Here is a 25,258-nt window from a genome sequence, read left to right as displayed (position 1 = left end):
ACAAAGACAAAAAGTTAGAATGGTGGTTCCAGGGGCTAGGAGAAGGGTGAACCAAGAGTTACTGTTTAATGGAGACAGAATCTACATCTGAGATGTTGAACAAGTTCTGGAGATGGATGGTGGTGACAGTTGTACAATAATGTGAATGTTCTTAATGCTGTTGAACTATCCACTTAAAAATGGGTAAACTATTAAATTTTATGTTTATGTATATTTTACATAATAAAACACTTCTTGGGGTGGTGGTGGTATAACATGCTGTGTCTGTGGTACAACAGTGACATAGGGTGGCAGGCAGTGGGGCAGGGATGTGTGGATCCAGGGTTACATAGGGGTCTCGAAGCCACACCTTCTAGGAAAGCCACAGTTTCTGGGGTAAAGTGATGTACATGAGCTAACATTTGACCTGAATGGAAAGAACTGAACCAGTTGGGTTTGGGATAAAAAATAAGAATGAGAGCTTATGTCACAGGCCACAACTTGAATGAGAGAGACAGGAGGCTACTGTGGGGCCACTAAGACAAGGACAGTGTTGTCACAAGATGGCAGAGGAACCAGACAAAGGACAATTCACCTTTACCCAAACTTGGCAGAGGTCACCTTGCCCTGTGGCAATCCTGTCCAGACACCTAGGTTTGCCTTGCAGTGTTGGAGACTAATTTTTCTCAAAGTCTGTGCTGACCTTCTACAAGGTCATTCCCACCACAGGGATAAAATTCTACTGGAAAGGGGATTAATTGCATGATTTAACATGCCTTCTTTTTAATCCTTCCAGATAGAGTAAAATAAAAAATAAAAAAGATAATCATTAAATATAATAGAAATTCACTTTTGAGATTCACAGTCTGTGGAAATCCACATGGAAAACGCATGGCTGAACAGCAATCATCTTTCCGAGGCTTTAGTCATTTTAAGACAATTTTGTTGAATTCCCTACTGGAATTTCTTTCTTTTTCATTGCAACTGAAAACAATAACTTGACAATCTGCTGTGACTCCAAGGGCAGTTCATATTTACTTTCAACAAGTGTTTTGGCTTCCTCTTTGCAATCTGAAGCTTGTTGATGTGTGTATGTGTTTTTTTTTTTCTTTTCTGGGTGTAGTACAGAGGTTTTAATGGTATGATGAGGGTTCAAGGCAAGGTAGGGCCCTCCAAGCCCTTGCTTCAGGGGGTTTGAGATGAGAACAGAGTAAAGGGTGGGAGATATTGTATGAGGGTGAGTTGTGTCAAAGTGTCCCTAGCAGCTGAGCAGCACCTCTTCCTCTCATGCTATTGTTGGTGCTGGTGGTCCAGGGGTTTTACTTCTTGGAGGCCATGAGGACCATAGGGCCACAAAGTGGTTGTTGTAGCTGAATTTGTTATCAAAACAGGAAATGAGCCTGACAAATAGGCTATCCAGAGTAATGCTAGCCTCAGTGCCAAGGTTGGGGGAGTGGGTATCACTGTTCATGTCTCAGAAGTTGACTTGGTCCTTACTGAAACCAGAATTGCCCATTGAGGTCCCTCTGATACCCTCTTTACAACCTTGTTGATGTCATTGTATTTGGTATATTTCTGTAAATACGCAAGTCAGCTCAATGGCAGACCCACTGGGTATAGAAGCAGGGAAGGCTATGCAGTGAGTGCCCCATTCAGGTCAGGGGTGACTTTAGCATGCCAGTGGATGCTGGGGTGGTGCTTGGGCAGCTTCATGTCCTCCTAGCCATAGTCATCCAGAATATTCTGGGTGACAGGACAATGTAGACCCCAGTATTGAGACACTCCATGATGCTAACATTGCCCCAGGGAAGGCAAGACAAGGGGTTCATCGTGCAGGAGGAATTGTTGAGTCTGGAGGGAGTTGTGCACATATTTGTTATCCTCCATCACAAGCAAGGGAATCAGCAGAGGGGTTGAGATGATGATTCTTTGGCTTCACCATTCAAGTAAGCCCTACCTTCTCTAAGGAGGTCATGGTACAAGTGGACTTCATAGAGCTTCCCTCACCCATTGCATGCCTGTAGGATCCTATGCTTATGCAAGATGAGGACCACAGGCTTCTTTCCTGTGTTTGACTTTGAAAGTTCCCCTAAACTTGTCATGGGTAGGATTTTACTGGACCATGTAGACCACGTAGTTAGAGTTAACACAGAGGTCATTGAGAGCAGCTGTCTGCACTACATCATTATTGGAAGCAGCCCTGGTTACTGCACCTAGTCCAAGCCTCACAAAACATGGTAATCTTTCCAGCTCCAAACATCCCTCCTATCTGATCTCTTCCATATGTGGCACTGGCCTAAAAACCAGAAGGAAATGGTGGTTGTCTTCTGGGTACCTGGTGACTACTGCTTCAACTCAGTTCATGGAAGCCCTCCCCCTTTTTTGTGTCCACCCCCAGATGAGGAGCACAAAGTCTGACTACATTTTGGGGAAGGTTAGGGAAGGGCAGGAGTCACTTGCAATCAGAACAAAACACTTGCTATTTTAATACAACTTGTGGTTGCACTGAGTCTTTATCAAGTCTTATGAGTGAGCGGAATCATTAGTGGTGACCTTACTTCACCCAGCCACAGGAAGTTCGACTTCTGGCCCTGTTGGACAGCTAAGTATGGCTCAGCTCCAGAGGGGGTTCCAGACATGGGCCACGGGGTCAATACTGGGGGCTGAAACGTTGGCTGTGTAATGAGAATGTGGTCTGTCCTGGCTGATAAGCCTGGAGAAATGGGAAACTGGGCCTCACACATAATCTTGGCTGTTCAACCTTCCATGATCTCTTTGACTGCAGCAAGACCATGCACTGACTTAGCACTTTGTGCTTACTGACTCTCTGAGGTCTTTGTGTACCTGCCTGTCCCTACCAAGAAGGAATGCCCAGAACCTGACTCACTCAAAGCTGGCTAAATGGATAAATGCAGTTCCAGTTGATGACTATGATTTCTCCATTCAACTGACCCACAAATTGCCATGATGTACATGTACTGTGCTGCTATTCTTGCAAATATTTGCCTGCACTTGTTAACAAGATATAAGAATCAGCTGTTGTTACTTCCTCTTCTGGTTGGCTTTCTAATTTCCACATTTCTCTTCCTGGACCCGAGGACTTGTACTGTTTCCTTGGCAGCATCTTTAATCCATGGCTAGCCATGGGCCCAGGCTGCCTTGGTATGTGGTCTCTGGATTTCTCCCAGTGGGACCTCCTTGGTGAATGTTCTTTTATTGCCTGCCTGGCAAATTCCCTAGTTGTAATGGCAGATTCTTGTCATTTTCAGATGAGGCCAGGAAGGAGAATAGTATTCCAAGGGGCTTTCATCAAGGACTACACACCACAATTCCCTGAGGAGGGACCCTTAGAAGGCAGACAGCCCACACCTCACCCCCAAGCACCCATATGGGAAACCCTGGGGCCCAAGACCTTCATCTGAAAGGAGCCAGCTAGTTTTGGTGGAGCCAGACCCGAGCTAGAGCACATATATAAACCCTGGTCTATGGCAAAGACACAATTTGTTTCACTTGGTGAAAAATTTAACTCAATCCTGTTCAGTCACGTTATGAACATTTGTTGCACTAGTTTTGTGTAATGTGGTTGTCAGAATTCTAGGATGGTCCCAAGGGTCCTGCTCCTGGCTGTGCACTGCATCCCAGTCACTCAGCAAAGTGTGACTCTGGGGAGTGCTGAGAAAGAATCTCACAGATGTAATTAGGGTTTCACAGCTGTCCACTTTAAGATGGGAAGATACCCAGTAGGTCTTATCTGACCACAGGAACTCTGCCAATCTTGTCTAGAGATCAGATACAGGAAGTCAGCAGGAGAGTTCTCTGCTGAGGACTGAGTGGTCATGTGGCAGGCACCTGAACATGGCCTTTAGAAGCTGAGTGTGGTCCCTGAGACCATCTAGAAAATAGGAACCTTCATGAGCCTGGAAGCAGGTCCCCCCACCCACAGCTTTCAGGTGAGAACTCAGTAGGCCTGGCTGCCACCTTGGCTTCAGCCATGTATGAATCCAAGCAGAGAACCCCGCCACGCTGTGCCTGGCTCCGAATGACAGAAGTATGAGGCAACAAATGGGTGCTCTTTTAGTGTCTCGGTCTGTGATAATTTGTTATGAAGTGAGAGAAAACTGATACATGTGCCACTCATAGGGATCCCCCCACCACTCCAAGGGGCAAAGATGAATAAGCAACTCATCCGGCAAGAGAGAGCTAGAAAAGAGAAGAGAGCTTCTATGATATTGGAAGCTGCTATAAAAGAAATAAGGGCCATGTGCACGAGGAACCAGTTAAGCACTTAGAAAACTGAATCAGGAGGATGCTGTGCAAGCATTCAGAATCACTGGTAAACTTTGTGGGATATTAGTACAAAATTAGGGGCCTTATTTGGTGTGGATGTGGCTGTGTGGGGCTCTTGAGAGTGTAGGTCCCTGGACGTGCTCTCTCATGCCATAACCTTCAGAGTTTAATGAAGGAAGCAGATGGGACTTTCCAGGAAGGTCTGTCATATCCAGGTCTAGCTCTCTAGGAAAATTTCTTTATGTTGAGAAAGTATGGCTTTGCTTCTCCTAGCAAAAGAGGCAGCTCACCTGTCACACAGTGGTTAAACTGGTTTACCAAATGTAACTGGATGATAAAGCTGAAACCAGCCGTTAGTGACATCATGTTTATATCACACTTATAATCACAGCCAGTTTTCCAGAGCACCCTCTACACATGTGATCCCATTCACACTTACAGATGCCTCCAGGAAAAGTTAACTATTGAAGTCACATTTCTAGTTGAGGAACTGAGACTCAGAGAGGTCAACTCACTCACTCATGTTTGCACAGCTTTGTGATGGAAAAATGGGCTCCATTCTAGCAACCCTTCTGGCACATCCTGGTCCTCCCCTTTCTAGTCAGCACTTCCTGAGTAATACCCCTTCTCTAGCAGGGCTGGGCCAATGCCTGGCTGGGAGCTTCCCTTTGCTGCTGTCCATGCCCCATGCCCAGACAGGACAGACTGTTTTTCACTAACATGACATGGCACACAGCATGTGGGCAGAGGAAGCAGTCATTGCTAAGCTTCTAACAGATGGAAAAGACCCACCACCTTCCCACATAGAGCCGAGACAACCACGCAGACACACTCTGATGCATGCCCTGATTACGGGGAAGCAGCCACCGTATGTTTACCTGTCACTGAGGCTTTCTCTGCAGTGAGCATCTGATTGCAGCTTTCTCATGGAGCCTGTGGTAGGGAGCACCTGCCAGCTGCACTCACAGAGACTGCTCTGTGACCAGCCCAGACCGGCATCAGGGAAAGAAGAAATTAGGAAGGTGCTGTTCTGATTCACAGGTGCAACTCTGACCTAAACTACATGGCTAGGTGGCAGGGGGACAGGCCAGGACAGGGATGCCTCAACAATGGGAGGAATATAGCATTTCAAAATTTAGTTCTTTTCCTTATAATCTTATGCTTATTCCTTTACCCATGCCCAGGTATCTCTGCTAACCAGATAGGAATTCTCAACTATTTGTTCCTTGCCATCAAAATGAATGCTATTTAGCATGTCTCTAAGCTGTCATGGAAAGTGGCTTTTAATAACATCCAGCTATTAACACTTGTGAATTTGCAGCGTGATACCTTGGGTCCAGTTTTCACTCTGCTGAGTGGGAAGAGGTAGGTGGAATAGCAGCTCTTCTTTTAGGTGAGGAGATGTATGTTTCAGGTTAGGGGCACTGCAGCATTCTGGGATAAGATCTTCAAAGAGAAGGTGCACAAGGATGAATGTGGGAGACACCACTGAGGGTTTGTCCCTGGGGACCCTGCATAGTATAATTGAAATGAGGGCTTCTTGAGCACCTCCCTGGGGAAGTGTGAAGACAGAGAGATGTTTAAACAACTCGCAGTGAAGTGTACTGTACTGGCCAGATGGTGTACCCAGATTAGCAGCAAGGGAGCCTTTCCTGATGGGGGAGATACGGCATTTTCTTTCTTGGGTTGTTCTTTATGCTCTTAAGCCTGGCTCACTGGAAAGACTGTGTGTTTAACTCCCAACTGAAATGAAATTGAGTCCTAGTACTTGCGTCATAACTAATGCATGATCAATCTTTCTCGGTCTCTGATCCTACACCCATATAGCAGGGACATTTCTTCAAGGTTGTTATGAGAATAATCAAGGTGGCCACCAACAAGCCAGCAATCACATACAAGTACCCACCATATGGTTTATTGATTATAGTATATTGTTGATTATCATAGTACATGATAAAATAATAATACCTCTGTGTCCTGACATTACAGCCACACTACACTCTTCCTCTTGGCTAGATGAGTAGAGAAAAACAAACATGGATCAATCTTAATTATAAACAATATTGCATTGGAGGGCTATGTGGAGGGAGGCTCCACCTTTGCAGATATCTTTTGGAGCTACAAGAATTTGATTATGGGCAAAGAATGCTACAGAGCTTAACAGACAAAAGCATCAGAGGTGGCACAGCCTCTGTCTGTATACTTGGACACTTGCTTTTGAGACAGCCACCATGCAGTGAGGAAGCCAAGCAGCCCCATGGGCAGGCTATGTGCTCCAACCACAGCCTCACTCTGCCACAAGACAGGAAAGGGGCAAGCTGGCAAGGGGTTCCATTTCCCAGCCTTGGTGCTGTCCCCCTGATGCACTGTGGGAACAAACTGACCTACCACGCCCTGTACAAATTAGATTTGTGAACAACCTGAATAGTGCCATTTCATTAAGTGAGTAACTTCTGAGGAAGTATATTCTTCAGCAATGGATGACTAGAACACTTGCCCTTGATAAGTTAGAGAAAACTACGAGCCACAGAGGCATTAACCTTCTCAAGTCTTTGAAAGACAGTGCCAGACACAAAAGAGATGCTCAGTTGCTGTCTGTTGAATAAATGAGTGAATGAACTAACTATTCATTAGTGCTATCCCTCAGAGTCACACCTAGGTGGATAGATGGTTGTTACACCCTGTCTCCCAAATTCCTTATCATGGAGCCACATTTATAGTACGATGGTATGGAAGTAGTATCCACTCACAAGTAAGTTGGATTATAGGGCAAAGAATACCCATGGACTATTACCACATTGTTATTTAACCAAAAAATGTGGCACCTTATAAGACATTACTTCGCTGCTTTTTCAAGACCGATTTTGCAGGTTGGGGAGAGAATGTGGGATTTGGTAGTAACCAGAATAACCAGGCATAAATTATGAGTTGAATCATCCATAAACTGGAGGTCAGTTACTTCACCTCTGACCCCCAAGCCCTTCCTCCTTAAAATACAGAGGAATGTGGATGAAGGGTTAAGTACCATCCATTCATGAGGTCAATTCTCAGCAGATGATGAATATTATTTTTTTGAACTGTAGGTGGTTTCAATAAAAACTGACCATGTCTCAGACTTCTTGATGTTATTATAGGTAGAGATGGCATTTAGTTTCTGCAGCTCTGATATGATACAATTGCACAAGGAAAATCAGAGATCTTTTGCTCTTGGGCAGAAGCAGTTTTCTCTAGACCATGGGGTAAAGCAAGACTTTCTAGTTTTTATCTTAATTTCATTCCAGATGTGGTGTAACTCAGAATTTTTCTTTCCCAAATGGTATTTTTTTTCCTGTATTTATAAGCTCTCTCCTACTTGCTTCCTATCCAACCTGGGGTTGTCTAACTTGTGTTACTATAGTCTGCTGGCATCACTTCATTAACAAATCATTAAATATTGATTACTCAAAATAAAATTAAGTTTTGAAGATAAAAAATAAACAGGGAAAGTGGACAAGTGAATAATTTCAGATGGTGATTTTTCAAGGTGTGTCTTGTACATCATGTCTCAGGTTATTTTTCAAGCTCAACTGAAAAAATAGAGGAACTGTATGTTCATGTTGAAGGAATGACCCCCCTTTAAGATTGTTTCAAATCAGTGACCTCAACTCCAAGAGCAGAGATTTGGGAATTGACACCTCACTGCAAAATAAAATGAACTCTGTGGTGGTTTACATCAAACCCTTCTTGTTATACAACATGGAAAAATGCTTTGGTTTAGATGTTGAATGAAAAATGTAGGGATACAAAATACATATCCAAGATATATGTATATAATGCCATTAAAAAACAAAGGGCTAGGAAGATATAAAAAAGACCAGAAGTATATCACATTTAATAGTGGTTGTTTGTGGTATGGAGACTCTGGTGACTACTTATTGTAAAATCTATCTTCTAAGTCATTTGTTTGTTGTCTTGTTACCGTTGTTCTCCTAATGTAGGAAGAAGTAAGACTTCTCTCACATTACATCAGGCTTCTCACACCTTTAAACTTGAACGTACAATCACCTGTGTTGGTTTCTTCTAGCTCTGTGTGTCTGAATTTACCACAGGCATTTCTGCATTGTCAGAACTGAACTTTACTTTTGATCTGACAGTGACTGCTTTAGACATCAGGACTCAAGGAGGAGGGGTGTGAAATTATCACACCAGGCCATCACAGCGATCTCTTATCTCATGGTCCCATGGTTTCTTCTTACAAAGTGACTTCATCTCTGTAGTGAGAGCTACTTCCAGGCTCTGGAATTCCCTCTAACTCTGAAGATTGCACAGAGCCACTAGTTCCTTTATAAATCTTGTGGCAGTCCTTTGGCCAGAAACAATGAAAGTCTAATTTACAGAAGAGACCAATGCCCAAATAATAGGGAAAACATGCTCTACAGCAGTCCCTAGCAGAGGTGCAGTTAAAGGGACCATGTGAGGCTGGGGTGAAGATAGCACACAGCACTGCAATTTCCACCATAGCATATGGGATGCAGGAGCTCCTGCTTGGGAAACTGTCTTTTAGTGAGGAGTTCTGTCATTCTGGGGGAAAGGACACTGGGCCATGGCACCGAGCACAACAAAGTGGCTGCCTAAACTGGCTTCCTACAAGCTCTTGAATAGTTTTCCATGTGGATGACACAGCAGGAGCAGACAGCAAAGGCCCACCAGAAGAATCAGCAGATTCATAAGCCAAGGCCTGCTTCCAACTGTATGGTGGTGTCATGACGTATGTCAGTCACTGTGTGTGGCAACAAGTGTTGGTTGATCTCCCAACACACAGGGCAAACCCTTTTTGTTTGCTCAGACAGGTCTTTATCTGTCTTTATCTCTCTAAACCCAGATACCCATGGAAACTGAGATAAAGGCTCATCTAAAGACAGAAATACTTACCTAAACTCAGAAGTTCATTTCCCAGCATCTTTGGTAGCTAGGAGGGATCATGTAACTAAGTTCTGGCCAGTGAGAGGTAAAGGTGAAGATAGGCTGCAGAATTTCCGGCGGGGGGGGGGGGATCCTCCCTAATAAAAGGAGAAAGGCAAGAGGAAGCTTCCTTTTCCCACTACTCCTCCCCTCCCCTTCCCCAACCATACTTCTTTTCTTTGGATGTGGTTGTTTGGAGTTGACCATGAGGCAAACAGGTACTTGGATGAAAATTCCAAACCCTGATGATAGCATAGTAGAAGGACAAAAAGAACCAAGATCATTGACAAGCCCTGGACAACTGGGCAACCCCTTAGTTCTTATAAAGTGGGATGAATCAGCTTGGTATCATTTAAACTACTTTTAGTTGTGGGGAGCCTAGGTGGTTCAATTGGTTAAGCTTCTGACTTCAGCTCAAGTCACGATCTCACGGTTTGTGAGTTTGAGCCCCGCATTAGGTTCTGTGCTGACAGCTCAGAGCCTGGAGCCTGCTTCGGATTCTGTGTCTCCCTCCCTGACTCTCTCTCAAAAATAAATAAACATAAAAAAAATTACTTTTAGTTGTGAATTCTGGTCCTTGCAGACAAATATATACTATTCGATGAGGTATACCTTAACTAATACTGCCTTTTTGAGAACATATTGAAAGAGTTTGGATCCTTCTTTTAACAAAAGATGTATGAAATTTAAAACATGGAAATTCAGCTTATTATCTTATATGGTCAAACTTTTGTAGGAGAAGATTTAGATGAAGTTAAAAGAACATTTCCCAATAAAAGTATAAAGAAGGTATTTTTAAATATGAAATTTATTGTCAAATTGGTTTCCATACAACACCCAGTGCTCATCCCAAAAGGTGCCCTCTTCAATACCCATCACTCACCCTCCCCTCCTTCCCACCCCCCATCAACCCTCAGTTTCTTCTCAGTTTTTAAGAGTCTCTTATACTTTGGCTCTCTCCCACTCTAACCTCTTTTTTTTCCTTCCCCTCCCCGATTGGTTTCTGTTAAGTTTCTCAGGATAAACATCAGAGTGAAAACAGAAGCAATCTGTCTTTCTCTGTATGGCTTATTTCACTTAGCATACACTTTCCAGTTCCATCCATGTTGCTACAAAGGGCCATATTTCATTCTTTCTCATTGCCACGTAGTACTCCACTGTGTATATAAACCACAATTTCTTTATCCATTCATCAGTTGATGGACATTTAGGCTCTTTCCATAATTTGGCTATTGTTGAGAGTGCTGCTATAAACATTGGGGTGCAAGTGCCCCTATGCATCAGAACTCCTGTATCACTTGAGTAAATTCTTAGCAGTGCTACTGCTGGGTCATAGGGTAGGTCTATTTTTAATTTTTTGAGGAACCTCCACACTGTTTTCCAGAGTGGCTGCACAAATTTGCATTCCCACCAACAGTGCAAGAGGGTTCCTGTTTCTCCATATCCTCTCCAGCATCTATAGTCTCCTGATTTGTTCATTCTGGCCACGCTGACTGGCGTGAGGTGATATCTGAGTGTGGTTTTGATTTGTATTTCCCTGATGAGGAGCGACGTTGAGCATCTTTTCATGTTTGTGTTCAATGTCTTCTTTAGAGAAGTGTCTATTCATGTTTTCTGCCCATTTCTTCACTGGGTTATTTGTTTTTTGGGTGTGGAGTTTGGTGAGCTTTTTATAGATTTTGGATACAAGCCCTTTGTCTGACATGTCATTTGCAAATATCTTTTCCCATTCCATCGGTTGCCTTTTAGTTGGTTGTTTCCTTTGCTGTGCAGAAGCTTTTTATCTTCATGAGGTCCCAATAGTTCATTTTTGCTTTTAATTCCCTTGCCTTTGGGGATGTGTCAATTAAGAGATTGCTACGGCTGAGGTCAGAGAGGTCTTTTCCTGCTTTCTCATCTAGGGTTTTGATGGTTTCCTGTCTCCCATTCAGGTCCTTTATCCATTTTGAGTTTATTTTTGTGAATGGTGTAAGAAAGTGGTGTAGTTTCAACCTTCTGCATGTTGCTGTCCAGTTCTCCCAGCACCATTTGTTAAAGAGACTGTCTTTTTTCCATTGGATATTCTTTCCTGCTTTGTCAACGATTAGTTGGCCATACGTTTGTGGGTCTAGTTCTGGGGTTTCTACTCCATTCCATTGGTCTATGTGTCTGTTTTTGTGCCAATACCATGCTGTCTTGATGATTACAGCTTTGTAGTAGAGGCTAAAGTCTGGGATTCTGATGCCTCCTGCTTTGGTCTTCTTCAAAATGAATTGTAGGATTGCTTGTTCTAGTTTCGAGAAGAATGCTGGTGCAATTTTGATTGGGATTGCATTGAATGTGTAGATAGCTTTGGGTAGTATTGACATTTCAACAATATTTATTCTTCCAACCCATGAGCATGGAATATTTTTCCACTTCTTTATATTTTCTTCAATTTCCTTCATAAGCTTTCTATAGTTTTCAGTATACAGATTTTGTACATCTTTGGTTAGATTTATTCCTAGGTATTTTATGCTTCTTGGTGCAATTGTGAATGGGATCAGTTTCTTTATTTGTCTTTCTGTTCCTTTGTTATTAGTGTATAAGAATTCAACTGATTTCTGTACATTGACTTTGTATCCTGCAACTTTGCTGAATTCATGTATCCATTCTAGCAGACTTTTGGTGGAGTCTATTGGATTTTCCATGTATAATATCATGTCATCTGCAAAAAAGTGAAAGCTTGACTTCATCTTTGCCAATTTTGATGCCTTTTATTTCCTTTTGTTGTCTGATTGCTAATGCTAGCACTTCCAACACTATGTGAAACAACAGCGGTGAGAGTGGGCATCCCTGTCACGTTCCTGATCTCAGGAAAAAGCTCTCACTTTTTCCCCATTGAGGATGATGTTAGCTGTGGGCTTTTCATAAATGACTTTTATGATGTTTAAGTATGTTTTTTCTATCCCGAGTTTCTCGAGGGATTTTATTAAGAAAGGATGCTGAATTTTGTCAAATGCTTTTTCTGCATCGATTGACAGGATCATATGGTTCTTATCTTTTCTTTTATTAATGTGATGTTTCACGTTGATTGATTTACGAATGTTGAACCAGCCCTGCAGCCCGGGAATGAATCCCACTTGATCATGGTGAATAATTCTGTTTATATGCTGTTGAATTCGATTTGCTAGTATCTTATTGAGAATTTTTGCAGCCATATTCAGCAGGGATGTAGGCCTGTAATTCTCTTTTTTTTACTGGGTCTCTGTCTGGTTTAGGAATCAAGGTAATACTGGCTTCATAGAATCAGTCTGGAAGTTTTCCTTCCCTTTCAATTTTTTGGAATAGCTTGAGAAGGATAGGTTTTATCTCTGCTTTAAATGTCTGGTAGAACTCCCCTGGGAAACCATCTGTCCTGGACTCTTATTTGTTGGGAGATTTTTGATAAGTGATTCAATTTCTTCGCTGGTTATGGGTCTGTTCAAACTTTCTATTTCCTCCTGTTTGAGTTTTGGAAGTGTGTGTGTGTGTGTTTTGGAATTTGTCCATTTCTTTGAGGTTGTTCAGTTTTTTGGCATATAATTTTTCATAGTATTCCCTGATAATTGCTTGCATTTCTGAGGGATTGGTTGTAATAATTCCATTTTCATTCATAATTTTATCTATTTGGGTAATCTCCCTTTTATTTTTGAGAAGCCTGGGTAGAAGTTTATCAATTTTGTATATTTTTTCAAAAAGACAACTCTTGGTTTCGTTGATCTGCTGTACGGATTTTTTAGATTCTATATTGTTTATTTCTGTCCTGATCTTTATTATGTCTCTTCTGCTGGGTTTGGGGTGCCTTTGCTTATCTGCTTCTAGTTCCTTTAGGTGTGCTCTTAGGTTTTGTATTTGGGATTTTTCTTGTTTCTTGAGATAGGCCTGGATGGCAATGTATTTTCCTCTCAGGACTGCCTTTGCTGAATCCCAAAGCGTTTGGATTGTTGCATTTTCATTTTCGTTTGTTTCCATATGTTTTTTTAATTTCTTCTCTAATTGCCTGGTTGACCCATTCATTCTTTAGTAGGGTGTTCTTTAACCTCCATGCTTTTGGAGGTTTTCCAGACTTTTTCCTGTGGTTGATTTCAAGCTTCATGGCATTGTGGTCTGAAAGTATGCATAGTATGATTGCAATTCTTGTATACTTATGAAGGGCTGTTTTGTGACCCTGTATGTGATCTATCTTGGAGAATGTTCCATGTGCACTCGAGAAGAAAGTATATTCTGTTGCTTTGGGATGCAGAGTTCTAAATATATCTGTCAAGTCCATCTGATCCAATGTATCATTAGGGCCCTTGTTTCTTTATTGATTGTGTGTCTAGATGATCTATCCATTGTTGTAAGTGGAGCATTAAAGTCCCCTGCAATTACCACATTCTTGTCAATAAGGTTGCTTATGTTTGTGAGTAATTGTTTTGTATATTTGGGGGCACCCGTATTTGGTGCAGACATTTATAATTGTTAGCTCTTCCTGATGGATAGAGCCTGTAATTATTATATAATGCCCTTCTTCATCTCTTATTACAGCCTTCAACTTAAAGTGTAGTTTGTCTGATACAAGTATGGCTACTCCAGCTTTCTTTTGATTTCCAGTAGCATGATAGTTAGTTCTCCATCCCCTCACTTTCAATCTGAAGGTGTCCTCAGGTCTAAAATGAGACTCTTGTAGACAGCAAATAGATGGGTCTTGTTTTTTTTTTATCCATTCTGATACCCTATGTCTTTTGGTTGGAGCATTTAGTCCATTTACATTCGGTGTTGTTATAGAAAGATATGGGTTTAGAGTCATTGTGATGTCTGTAGATTTCATGCTTGTAGTGATGTCTCTGGTACTTTGTCTCACAGGATTCCCCTTAGGATCTCTTGTAGTGGTGATGAATTCCTTCAGTTTTTGTTTGTTTGGGAAGACCTTTATCTCTCCTTCTATTCTAAATGACAGACTTGCTGGATAAAGGATTCTCGGCTGCATATTTTTTCTGTTCATCACATTGAAGATTTCCTGCCATTCCTTTCTGGCCTACCAAGTTTCAGTAGAGAGATCCGTCACAAGTCTTATCTTTCTCCTTTTATATGTTAGGTCGTGTTTATCCCAGCTGCTTTCAGAATTCTCTCTTTATCCTTGTATTTTGCCAGTGTTACTATGATATGTTGTGCAGAAGATCAATTCAAGTTACGTCTGAAGGGAGTTCTCTGTGCCTCTTGGATTTCAATGTTTTTTCCTTCCCCAGATCAGGGAAGTTCTCAGCTATTATTTCTCCAAGTACACCCTCAGCACCTTTCCCTCTCTCTTCCTCCTCTGGAATACCAATTATACGTAGATTATTTCTCTTTAGTGCATCACTTATTTCTCTAATTTTGCCCTCATACTCCTGGATTTTTTTTATTTCTCTTTTCTTCAGCTTCCTCTTTTTCATAATTTTATGTTCTAGTTCACCTATTCTCTCCTCTGCCTCTTTAGTCTGAGCTGTGTTCGCCTCCATTTTATTTTGCAGCTCATTTATAGGAATTTTTAGCTCCTCCTGGCTGCTTTTTAGTCCCTTGATCTCTGTAGCAATAGATTCCCTGCTGCCCTCTATACTTTTTTCAAACCCAGCAATTAATTTTATGACTATTATTTTAAATTCACTTTCTGTTATATTGTTTAAATCGTTTTTGATCAGTTCATTAGCTGTCGCTACTTCCTGGAGTTTCTTTTGAGGAAAATTCTTCCGTTTGGTCATTTTGGATAGTCCCTGGAGTGGTGCAGACCTGCAGGGCACTTCCCCTGTGCTTTCTTGAATAACTTGCATTGGTGGGTGGGGCCGCAGTCAGACCTGATGTCTGCCCCCAGCCCACCGTTGGGGCCACAGTCAGACTGGTGTGTACCTTCTCTTCCCCTCTCCTAGGGGCGGGATTCACTGTGGGTTAGTGCGGTCCCTGTCTGGGCTACTTGCACACTGCCAGGCTTATTAGTGTGGTGGTGAGGATCTGGTGTATTAGCTGGGATGGATCGGCAAGGTGCACAGCGGTGGGAGAGGCAGGCTCAGCTCGCTTTTCTTGGTGATCCACTTCAGGAGGGGCCCTGTGGTTCCCTCAGACCCGCTGGAGGGATGGATCCGCAGAAGCACAGTGTTGGGTGTTTGCACCGTGCAAGCAAGTTCCCTGACAGGATCTGGTTCCCTTTGGGATTTTGGCTGGGGGAATGGGCGAGGGAGATGGCGCTGGTGAGTGCCTTTGTTCCCTGCCAAGCTGAGCTCTGTAGTCCGGGGCTCAACAACTCTCCCTCCCGTTGTCCTCTAGCCCTCCTGCTTTCTGAGCAGAGCTGTTAACTTATAACCTTCCAGATGTTAAGTCCCGCTTATTGTCAGAACACACTCCGTCCGGCCCCTAGGCTTTTGCAAGCCTGACTCGGTGCCCTGCTTTGCTGGCGGGCTGCCCCTCTGCCCCAGCTCCCTCCCGCCAGTCAGTGTAGCGCACCCTGCCTCTCCGCCCTTCCTACCCTCTTCCGTGGGCCTCTTGTCTGTGCTTGGCTCGGGAGAACCCATTCTGCTAGTCTTCTGGCAGTTCTGGGTTATTTAGGCAGGTGTGTGTGGAATCTAAGTGATCAGCAGGACACAGTGAGCCCAGCATCCTCCTATGCCACCATCTTCTCCCTGGTCAATCAAGAAGGTTTTTATTCATAAACTACACTTGAAATTGTAACTTTTCCTATGTCATACACATAGTGTAATCATTTTATTACACTCATGAAAAATCAGTAGAGATGTAAAAACATGAGATAGTCCAGGGAGTTTTTGCTTAAAGGGCCAAAAGTAAATATTTTAGACTCTGTGGACCAGACTGTCTCTGACACAGACACTCAGTTCTGTTGTAGTCGAAGTGGTTACAGACAATACATAAACAAATGACACTGGCTGTGTCCCAGTGAACTTTTATTTATGAGTACAGGTGGAAGGTTGGGGCTCCTGGGTGGCTCAGTCAGTTAAGCTTCTGATTTCGGCTCAGGTCATGATCTTGTGGTCCATGAGTTTGAGCCCTGCGTCGGGCTCTTTTCTGACAGCTCAGAGCCTGGAGCCTGCTTCGGAATCTGTGTCTCTGTGTCTTTCTGCCCCTCCCCCACTCATTCTCTGTCTTTCTCTGTCAAAAATAAATAAACACTAAAAAAATGACTTAAAGAACAGATGGCAGGTTGGATATGGCCTGCAGGTTATTGTGTGCTGGCTGCAGAGATACGATTCTAGGAAAGTAAAAACAACTGACATTTGTCAAGTGTTAGGCACCATTGAAAGTTTTATGTATATTTACTTACTTTGGTCTTCAGAGCTACTCCATAAAATAGATAGCCAGGTTTCAGAGAATTAAATAAATTGCTCAAAATTATGTGTTTAGCAAATGACAGAGCTACAATCCAAATCCAAAGCTCTAAGCATCATACCATGTTTTCTGCTTATTTTGGAGAATTCATGTTCCCCACCTCCAGAAATGATATAATATAACCAATGACATATTTAGAGCAGGTACTTAAAAATATTTCTGCGTCATGATTTCTCTTGAGATGGACTCTGATGTTTGCATTCCTCCCACATTCCTGCTAAAACCATTGCTTTGCTTGAGGAAGAGGGAACACTTGTAGGCAGGTGTAGGGAACGTCAGGCCTGGCATCTGGCTTAAGTACCTGCAGTTTTGCACACAGTATGATTTAAAATGTGGCAGTGGTGGCAGTCTTCATCAGTTATCACATGAAGTGGTTGTGAACAACAGATACTTTAAAGGATGGCCCATTTCGTCATGTAACCAGCTTCATACTAAAGACCTAACAGTGAAAACTGGGAGGGCATATGTCATGGACTGAGCTGAACACAAGTCCCAGCTCTGACATATGCTAGTTGTAGGAACTGGGGAAAATTTCTTCATCTGCAATAATGTGTACCTTGGGTATATGTATAAATATATGTAATATATTTAAAATATTTATAATATTTATTTATATAACATATAATTATATATAATAAAATATTGTATATTTTATATTATAAAATGTTATATAAAATGTTATATGTAATATGAAATATTTATATTTTATATCTTTTGGTTGCAGGGTGGGGTAGAGGCCAAGCTCTTATGTTTTACTTTGATTCCTTTTATTAGACTCAGAATCTGTGCTCCTGGATAGAGAATCTCACAAGTAATATCTCAAATTAATAAACCTAAAGTTTTATTTTCTCCCACCCATAAAATCATCCAAAGCTCCCTAGAGAAGGGGAAAGGGCAACATGTTAATACCAGTAGCAGGGAGTTTGCCAGCCATAGGGTCAAGGACAGGAAGCCCTTGAAAGAATTAAAAGCAGTTCTCCCTCTCTCCTGCATCTGCCCAGGTGGGTGGATTTGCACAACCTTACAGCAATGGCAGAATTAAGCAACTGATTTATTGTCTCTGGGATTTTAACTCCCTCAGTATCAGCTCAGCTGCTCTGACCCTTGTATGCAAGTGCATGGATGCACATGTGCATGTATGTTCATATGGGTGCGTGTGTGTCCACACATGTGAGTGCACGCACATGTTTATATTGTATAATAGAAAGAAAAGGAAAAAAAGTTTAGGGTTTACTCAAGTGTGACATGAGCTAGATACAAAAATGTTTTATTTTGTTTCATTTTTATATGTTCATACATTTACACACTATGGAGGAAAAAAGAAAATATTTATATAATGTTCATTCAATGTCTATTATTAATAATTGAACAGTTTGCCAATCTGATGGGTGAAGTATTGTTAGTTTCATTACCATTTCCCAGATTTTTTTTTTTCATTTACTGGCCATTTGAATTGCTTATTCTGGGAATCACTGGGTCTCATACTGTATAATCTTTTTTCTATCCATTTATGTCGTTTTTGAATGTCATAGTATTTGTTTTCTATAATAAAGACACTATCCTTTGCCAATTACATATGTTAACTACATTCTTCCTCAGGCTATTTTTGTTTTTAATTTTATTTTTTGGCTTTTATTTTCTCCTTCAGAACATTTTTATTTTTTTGAAGTCAAATTTGGCCATCTTTTAATTTTCTTGATTCCAGATTTTATGTGTTGGTTAGAGAGCTTTCCTCCACCTCAAATGCATGCACACATTCTATGAAAGCTTCTTTTATTCCTCTCTCCCCACACATCTTACAAATGTGTGTATGTGTGTGTATGTGTGTAACTGTCTAACCAAATATTTTGTTTGGCCAATTAAGTAATCCAGAATTTGTGTGTGTTTTTTTAAATGAGGTAGAAATCTTACTTTTTCAAAGTTGTATTAGTTTTAAATTGCTGTTTTAACAAATTATCAAACATGTTGTGGCTTAAATCAACATAGCTATTTATATTACAGTTCTGTAAACTGGAGGTCCAACAGCGGTCTCATTGGGTCAAAATCAAGCTGCTGGCAGGGCAGTATCCTGGAGCAGACTGCAGGCTCCAGGAGAGGATATATTCCATTGCCTATCTCAGTCTGTAGAGACAACAGGCATTCCTTCCATCTCACAACCTCTTCCTTTATCCTCAAGGCCAACAGCATTTCATCTTCCTGACCCTTCTTAAAGGGTCACTGACTAAGGCCAGGAAAGCTCAGGTTTTAAAGGCTCATGTGATTCATATGAGCCCACCAGGATAGTCCAGGATAATCTCCTTACTTAAAGGTCTATAACCTTAATCACATGTGTGAAGTTCCTTCTGCATGTAAGTTAATAGAGTCCAGGGAGTAGGATGGGGAGGGATGGGGGCATAGGAGGGAGCCTATTATTCTGCTTACCACAAATGGGTGTGGATTTTCCAAAATACAATGTGTGAAATCCATCTTTCCCCCACTGAATCAAATATCATAGGTGTATTATATGTGGATCTGCTCCTGAACTATCTATTCTCCCTCATTTGTCTATTTGACTCTATATCAGTACCACATAGATTTAATTACTGTAACCTTATACCCTGTTTCATATCTGGTAGAGCAAGTATCTCAATATTAATATGATGAAAATTGTATTATTATTTTATATTATCTTTTCTGTATTAATTTACAGATACCTTACCAAGGTTCATTAAAAATTATCACAGGATTTTGATAAGGATTATTAGAGTTTAGTGATTAATTTAAGAGTATTTATATTTTTATAGTACTGGGATTTCCTTTTTAGGGACATGGTGTATTCTACATGTATTCCTCTGTTTTATGTTGCTGTATAAAGCTATATGTAGATATGTGTGGATATGGATTTTTATAACCAACAGTGATTGCATTTCTTAATTTGTTTATCCCTAGGTATTTTGTCATGTTTTCACTCTTTTGAATGTAATCTCTTTTTTCTTTTCCTGATCATTTCCAGGAAACAGAACAGTTGGGTTTTATATGTTGAGCTGTTGTCAAGCTGCCTTGTTCAATCCCAGTAGTAGTTCCACCACTTGGTCAGTTGATTCTACTGGAGTTTTTAAGTAGACAAATATTTGGAGTTTGAATTTCAGAAACAAAAATTAAGGTTGTTAATCATTTCCTTTCCATTAAACAGTTTTGCCTTAAGGCTTTTTCAGAATAAGGGCAAAAGGCAGAGTTAAATAATTTCTGTAAAAGAATGTGCATTCAGGAGATTGGGTAATGGGTATTGAGGAGGGCACCTGTTGGGATGAGCACTGGGTGTTGTATGGAAACCAATTTGACAATAAATTTCATATTAAAAAAAAGAATGTGCATTCACTGCATTCCCAATTTATTCAGGAAAACAAAAGAATTGGAATAAGGAAAACAATATCTGTAAGTTCCAGCAGGGCAGACATTTCTGCTCCTCAGGGACCCCAGGGTGAGTGGTCCACTCTGGGAAGTTATCCCTTGGGTTTTTCAGTGCTCTTGTTAGAAGCCTAGAATATCTATAGTAGCTTAGGACTCAACTCTCCAAGGGTCTGAGCTCTCCTCTTTTATTTTTTCTATACATCATAGTTCTTTCCTCACTCATCCTGGGTATTGTTAGACGACACATGTATGATCTTGCTGTACTGTATACTGTCATGTAATATCAAGAATCCATGTATCCTGAGCCCCTTCCTTGCTGTTTTCACAACTGGTGGCCTCCTTGCATCTCAGCACCCTGTAAACTACCATTCTATTCAGTGGCTCTCTAGCCTGAGGTCAGAACTGTTTGTTGCCTTTGCCTTCAGCAAATCTGCAAGGAGGAAAAGTCTGCCAATGCTTGAGATGAAGGAGTAAGACAGATTTCTTAGAAGGTAGCTGGACACAAGGGGAGAGCTCTGTGCTCTCAGGTTGAGACCCTCTACTGATTGTGGGAAATGCATAATTTCTTTTCCTTCTTGCTCTTCTTTCTAGACAAATGCTTCCTGGTGGTGTTTGTGTGGCCCTGTTAATTATTGTCCATTCTGCTCTTACACACATAGCTATGTATGCACATGTATATAACTTATCAGCAATAACTGTCTTAAATTTTCTCATCGTCTTTCTTGTTCTCTGCTTTTTTTTCATATCAGCCTCTTTTTGTTTTTTGCATGCAACATCTTTATTGTTCTGACTACTGATTGCCAATGAGAAGTGCTTTCAGGTTGACTTGTTCCTTATATTTAACATAGTTTCAGTGATTTTACTTGATTAAGCTTGATTCTTCTTCTCTTTGAGCAGTGAGGTCTTATGTTTCATATATTCTTTTGTGTATTATATATATGTTTACATATATACACATATATACATATGTATATTCATATATACATGTAACTATATGGTATATGCTATTATATTTACATAGGTACATAACATTTATAACTACAGATATATATATATATATATATATATATATATATTTATATATATATGTATATTATACTTACCTACCATACCTAATTTTACTAATTTGTTCATTTAAATATTGGCTCCCAAATTTTTTATTTCTCTCTTGTTTCCTAGACAGCTTCCTTTGAGGTAATGAAATTGTTAGTTTTTTCATTTTTGTTGCCCTCCATAATTTTATTTTTTAATGGTTCTAGGAATTTCAGTATGCATTTTCATTAGCCACAGTCTGCATTAAGTTAATTCTGTATCACTTCATATAAAATGTTCAAATATTACAACAGAATAATTCCATTTACCCCACATAATTCATATTCATATCATATATTTTTATAAATATGTTGCAGCTCTCAGCATCATGTCAATTGTATATTATTTAAACATTTAAGTATATTTTAAGAAAATTATAAGAAGAAAAATACATAATCTTTTATACTTAATAGTTTCTTTAATATTATCAATGTTTTCATTCCTTTCTTTGGATTCATTTATCCATCTGGTATTATTTCCCTTCAGCCTGAAGAATGTCATTACCATTTGTTACTCTAAAGGTCTGTTGGTGACAACTTTTCTTGGATTTTATTTATCTTCATACGTTTCCATTTCACTCTCATATTTAAGGATATTTTTGCTGTACATAGATTATGGATTGAAGCATTTTTTTTTCCTAGCACCTTAAGGCTACCTTCTCACTGTCTTTTGATGCATTGCTTAAGAGAGGAAGTCACCATCATTTCTTTCATTGATTCCCATAGATAATGAATCTTTTTCCTCTTGATACTTCTAAAATATATCTAGGTCTGATGGTTTTCCTTGTATTTATTCTGATGGGGGTTTGCAGAGATTCCTTCATATAGAAGTTAATATTTTTCTCAATCGTTGAGAAGTTTTTCATCATTATTTCTTCAAATATTTTTCTACCTCTTCTCATTATCTTCTTTTTCTGGAGTTCCAATTAATATAATGATATTATGCCCAGATCATTTATGCTCTGCTTAAATTTTTTTCAAACATTCTTTGTGTCTATTCTTCAGGTTGCATAATTTCTAATGATCTATGATTAAGATCATTGACTCTTTTCGTCTTTAGTCTATAATATGCTTAGGTGACCTAAGGGAATTTATAATTTATATATTATAATTATCAGTTCTAGAATTTCCATTTTGTTCTTTATTTTACAATTTCCATTTCTGCTGGCATTCTCTATCTGTACAATCATGACTATTCAACTTCTCCTTTAAGTCTTGGAATGCATTTATAAGCACTACTTAAATGCTTTTGTTTGTTTTTTTTTTAATTTACATTTTAGAGAGAGAGTATGTGTGTGTGAGCCTGGGAGAGGGACAGGGAAGAGAGAGAGAGAATCTTAAGCAGGCTCCATGTTTAGTGTGGAGCCCAACATGGGGCTCAATCCCACGACTCTGGGATCATAACCTGAACCCAAATCAAGAGTTGACTGCTCAACTGAGCCACCCAGGTGTCCCTTAAATTATTTAATGCTAATTCTTACATCTGGACCAGCTTTACATGTGTTCCTACTATTTTTCCCCTAAATTGTAGATCATAATTTCCTGCTTTTTTGCATGTCTAATAATTTTTAATTGTATGTTAAATATTGTGAATTTTACATTATAGGGAATCTGGATTATACACTCTTTGAAAGATATTAGGTTTTGTGTGACAAGAAGTTAAATTGCTGAAAGGTCCTTTGGTCAAGCTTATAGTCAAGCTAGATTTTATTTTATTTCTTTTTAGACTCGATTTGTTTCAGTATTTTCCTCAGTTGTTTCCTGAAACAAATCAAGTGACCCCACTTTTCGGTATGTTTTAACCATGTAAATACATACTTCTATAATATTAAAAAGACAAGAAAATGTTAAAGTTAATTCTGTATAAGGATTGAACTATTTAATGTGTCATTTTCTTTTATTTAACATGCTACATGCATTGTGTGAACTCTTCATGGCTTTCAGAGAAATAGCTTTCTTTAAAATACTAAGATATATTTGTTTTTAGGTTATTTAACAAAATCCCAAGGAGCTCAGTGCTTGACAAGCCATAGGAAATGGATTAATATTTTGAAATGAAATGTCAATATGCTTGTCTTAAAGTCTTCAAATAAAGTGCCATACATCACCATATTCAATTTACACTTTGTTTATGAAAATGGAAAATCTGTTTTTGAAATAAGATAGACACCTTGATACCTACATTTATAACAAATATTTACTCTCTACAACATTGTGCTTGAAGCAATCCCTCTATATGATGGTTTCCTGGAGCCTAGAAAGCCCTTCATCTGGAAATCTGGTGTGATTGAAAAGCACTAGAGCTCAAAGGGCAGAAACCTGCTTCCAGGCCTGGTTCTGCTGCAGCAGAAAGACAAACTGACCTATGACTTGGCTTCATGTGCATGTGTGTGCATGTGTGTGTTTCAGGTCAAATATGATTGCAAATATAGTAAAGTCTTTGCAGTTTCAAAATTGATTAAATGGAATTTATTAATGTCTCAGAATTATCCTTTCAACAAAACACTTCAGATAAGCCAATGTAGGGATTGGAGTGCCTGGGTGGCTCATTTGATTAAGCGTCAGACTTCAGCTCAGGTCATGATCTTGTGGTTCATGGGTTCAAGCCCCACATCCAACATCTCAGAGCCTGGAGCCTGTTTTGGATTCTGTGTCTCCCTCTCTCTCTGCCCCTCCTCAGCTCATGCTCTGTCCCTCTCTCTCAATAATAAACATTAAAAAGACAATATGGGGATTTAAGAAACCAAATCTCACTAGATTCACACATGCTTTATTCAGAGTGGTCTATGTCCTGGTTTGCCTGACAGTACAAGTTTATATCTGCTGTTGACACATTACTGAAAGCACCCCCTTCAGCTGCAGTGTTCTGATTGGGGCTATTATGAGAGATCTCCACACTTACTGTGAAGTGCTCTCAATGGTGCAGTGATAAGTCCCAGTACAAAGGACAGGAATGGTTTTGGTTCAAGAATGTACAATTTCTCAAATAATTTTTATGCATAAAAATATTTCACTTTTCTTAATATAGAATTTAGACAAGCTCAAAGACCTGATTTTTTGCATGCTTATTAATTGAACTCTAGCACATAAAGGGCAACAACAGCTCAGAACTTAGTATACATATGATCAAATTCACTACAAAGGGAAAACATATGACCTTGAAAATTAAGATGACTGAGTCACTGTTAACTTGACACTGTTATCCATTATTTGAAGTCCATTAAACTATTATGTACTGTGAAGAAATATAGTAAAGCATTCTCTAAAAAAGGAATGAAGGGCAGGAGTAATTGGAAGCTTTCTCGATAAAACACAGAACAAAGAATCCCTGTAAGCAAAAGTAGCCCCAGGCAAATAGTGATACATTTGGTATATTTGTTTATACCTACTTTCATATCTGGGAATAAAAACAATAAAAGGTAAAGCAACACAAACAGCAGAAAATGGTCCCTGCAAATGTGACCAATGTGCCCAAAGGAATGATGTCTAACATTCAGGAGCACTCTCTATCCTGTGAAAGGGAATCTTGACACCCAGAAATAACATGGACTGAAAATGAATCACTCTTTCAGAAAGAATCTTAGAGAATGTAGCTACTGAGTGGCATAGAATTTGTTCTATAAAACACGGCCACACCATCAGTAAAGAGATTACATTAATTCTGTCCACCTTCTAATTTCTAGAGAGGCTAACACCACATTTAGCAGTCCTTTTGCCATTGTACATAGTAGTCGGCATGACAACAAAGACAACTATTTATTATAAATATTTTCCTCATAGGATTAAAAACTGTTAGGTCAGTTTTGGAGTCTGGGAGGTGAAACCTCCAAGAAAATCTCTTCACCTGCACCAAGATAGCAGTTAAAACTAAAAGAAGATGACAAAAACAAAGACCATTGAATGTGAGATCCAAGTCTCCAATTCATTCATGATACAGCTTTGAGGAAATCATATAATACTTCTGAGCCTCATTTTTCAACATATTTAAAAGGAATAATATCCTTAAAACACAACACATTGACAAGAATATAGGAGATGTTCAATAAACATTTGCTGAAATATTGGTTTGGACATAGTCACTGCTGTTGACTCCACATGTTTCTGCTTTCTGGACACAGACGGAGGCTCTGCTTCCCTGCTCCTTCAATTGGCTTGGGTGATGCTACTGACTTCTGGCCAATGAAACATGGGCAGAAGCAGTGTGATCCCTTCCAGAA

This window comes from Lynx rufus, unplaced genomic scaffold (genome assembly GCF_022079265.1).
Source record: "Lynx rufus isolate CCGP_SWC_20201006 ecotype Redwood Valley unplaced genomic scaffold, mLynRuf1.p SCAF_8, whole genome shotgun sequence".
Lineage (NCBI taxonomy): Eukaryota > Metazoa > Chordata > Mammalia > Carnivora > Felidae > Lynx > Lynx rufus.
This window is presented reverse-complemented; position numbering follows the sequence as displayed.